The sequence below is a fragment of the Salmo salar genome, unplaced genomic scaffold (assembly GCF_905237065.1).
Source record: "Salmo salar unplaced genomic scaffold, Ssal_v3.1, whole genome shotgun sequence".
Classification (NCBI taxonomy): domain Eukaryota; kingdom Metazoa; phylum Chordata; class Actinopteri; order Salmoniformes; family Salmonidae; genus Salmo; species Salmo salar.
This window is the reverse complement of record NW_025549380.1, coordinates 107,501-110,000: the sequence shown is the minus strand read 5'-3', so window position 1 is coordinate 110,000 and position 2,500 is coordinate 107,501. Positions and strand designations below refer to the sequence as shown.

Below are 2,500 nucleotides of genomic sequence, written 5' to 3'. Positions count from 1 at the left end.
GCTGCTTATCTAATTGGTGAAAATGCAATGTCTGTTTATCACACTCACTTTGACTATATATGTTGTAGCAAAAGATTGTTTCTCGCTTATGGCCATATCAGCCTGGGTACGCCTGATCTCGGAAGCTAAGCAGGGTCGGGCCTGGTTAGTACTTGGATGGGAGACCGCCTGGGAATACCAGGTGCTGTAAGCATTTTGTCCACAAGGGAGTGCTCTTGCACTATTTCATCAGCAACACTGCCTTGTAGTAAGCATTTAATGATGAATTGACTAAATGTCTGTTTTATCAGACTCACTTTGACTATATATGTTGTAGCAAGAGATTATTTCTCGCTTACGGCCATATCTGCCTGTGTACGCCCGATCTCGTCTGATCTCGGAAGCTAAGCAGGGTCGGGCCTGGTTAGTACTTGGATGGGAGACCGCCTGGGAATACCAGGTGCTGTAAGCATTTTGTCCACGAGGGTGTGCTCTTGCACTATTTCATCAGCAACACTGCCTTGTAGTAAGCATTTAATGATGAATTGACTAAATGCAGCTTCCTGCCTTTTTAATAGGATCAAATTTCCTTGTGTTTTCAATTAGCATCTGCCTTGTATTTATAAGACAAACAAGAATATTTTTGCTGAATGCAGCTTGTGTGTGCTTTATGCTCCTTTGCCCTGTTCAAATGATGAAAGGAAATAAAGTTTGTATTTTATCCAACTACCTGTGCTAAAAAGTGATGGGAACAGTGTTTGTAATTTCTTCTGCTTTTTCAGTGACACAAAGTTAAAGCTGCTTATCTAATTGGTGAAAATGCAATGTCTGTTTATCACACTCACTTTGACTATATATGTTGTAGCAAAAGATTGTTTCTCGCTTATGGCCATATCAGCCTGGGTACGCCTGATCTCGGAAGCTAAGCAGGGTCGGGCCTGGTTAGTACTTGGATGGGAGACCGCCTGGGAATACCAGGTGCTGTAAGCATTTTGTCCACAAGGGTGTGCTCTTGCACTATTTCATCAGCAACACTGCCTTGTAGTAAGCATTTAATGATGAATTGACTAAATGTCTGTTTTATCAGACTCACTTTGACTATATATGTTGTAGCAAGAGATTGTTTCTCGCTTACGGCCATGTCAGCCTGGGTACGCCCGATCTCGTCTGATCTCGGAAGCTAAGCAGGGTCGGGCCTGGTTAGTACTTGGATGGGAGACCGCCTGAGAATACCAGGTGCTGTAAGCATTTTGTCCACGAGGGTGTGCTCTTGCACTATTTCATCAGCAACACTGCCTTGTAGTAAGCATTTAATGATGAATTGACTAAATGTCTGTTTTATCAGACTCACTTTGACTATATATGTTGTAGCAAGAGATTATTTCTCGCTTACGGCCATATCTGCCTGGGTACGCCCGATCTCGTCTGATCTCGGAAGCTAAGCAGGGTCGGGCCTGGTTAGTACTTGGATGGGAGACCGCCTGGGAATACCAGGTGCTGTAAGCATTTTGTCCACGAGGGTGTGCTCTTGCACTATTTCATCAGCAACACTGCCTTGTAGTAAGCATTTAATGATGAATTGACTAAATGCAGCTTCCTGCCTTTTTAATAGGATCAAATTTCCTTGTGTTTTCAATTAGCATCTGCCTTGTATTTATAAGACAAACAAGAATATTTTTGCTGAATGCAGCTTGTGTGTGCTTTATGCTCCTTTGCCCTGTTCAAATGATGAAAGGAAATAAAGTTTGTATTTTATCCAACTACCTGTGCTAAAAAGTGATGGGAACAGTGTTTGTAATTTCTTCTGCTTTTTCAGTGACACAAAGTTAAAGCTGCTTATCTAATTGGTGAAAATGCAATGTCTGTTTATCACACTCACTTTGACTATATATGTTGTAGCAAAAGATTGTTTCTCGCTTATGGCCATATCAGCCTGGGTACGCCTGATCTCGGAAGCTAAGCAGGGTCGGGCCTGGTTAGTACTTGGATGGGAGACCGCCTGGGAATACCAGGTGCTGTAAGCATTTTGTCCACAAGGGAGTGCTCTTGCACTATTTCATCAGCAACACTGCCTTGTAGTAAGCATTTAATGATGAATTGACTAAATGTCTGTTTTATCAGACTCACTTTGACTATATATGTTGTAGCAAGAGATTATTTCTCGCTTACGGCCATATCTGCCTGTGTACGCCCGATCTCGTCTGATCTCGGAAGCTAAGCAGGGTCGGGCCTGGTTAGTACTTGGATGGGAGACCGCCTGGGAATACCAGGTGCTGTAAGCATTTTGTCCACGAGGGTGTGCTCTTGCACTATTTCATCAGCAACACTGCCTTGTAGTAAGCATTTAATGATGAATTGACTAAATGCAGCTTCCTGCCTTTTTAATAGGATCAAATTTCCTTGTGTTTTCAATTAGCATCTGCCTTGTATTTATAAGACAAACAAGAATATTTTTGCTGAATGCAGCTTGTGTGTGCTTTATGCTCCTTTGCCCTGTTCAAATGATGAAAGGAAATAAAGT

The 2,500-nt window shown here is 42.4% G+C and overlaps 4 non-coding genes and 3 pseudogenes across 4 annotated transcripts; all 7 read left to right on the top strand.

Annotated features, from left to right (window-relative positions):
- The first annotated feature begins 84 nt into the window (after positions 1-84).
- On the top strand, positions 85-193 carry LOC123736798 (uncharacterized; annotated as a pseudogene).
- Positions 194-332: 139 nt separating this feature from the next.
- On the top strand, positions 333-451 carry LOC123736576 (5S ribosomal RNA). The gene has a single exon (XR_006766260.1). It is a non-coding gene; the product is annotated as a 5S ribosomal RNA (ribosomal RNA).
- A 409-nt stretch (positions 452-860) lies between these two features.
- LOC123736797 (uncharacterized) lies at positions 861-969 on the top strand (annotated as a pseudogene).
- Positions 970-1,108: 139 nt separating this feature from the next.
- LOC123736622 (5S ribosomal RNA) lies at positions 1,109-1,227 on the top strand. The gene has a single exon (XR_006766305.1). It is a non-coding gene; the product is annotated as a 5S ribosomal RNA (ribosomal RNA).
- Positions 1,228-1,366: 139 nt separating this feature from the next.
- Positions 1,367-1,485, top strand: LOC123736533 (5S ribosomal RNA). The gene has a single exon (XR_006766218.1). It is a non-coding gene; the product is annotated as a 5S ribosomal RNA (ribosomal RNA).
- A 409-nt stretch (positions 1,486-1,894) lies between these two features.
- Positions 1,895-2,003, top strand: LOC123736796 (uncharacterized; annotated as a pseudogene).
- A 139-nt stretch (positions 2,004-2,142) lies between these two features.
- On the top strand, positions 2,143-2,261 carry LOC123736575 (5S ribosomal RNA). The gene has a single exon (XR_006766259.1). It is a non-coding gene; the product is annotated as a 5S ribosomal RNA (ribosomal RNA).
- Positions 2,262-2,500: the final 239 nt, after the last annotated feature.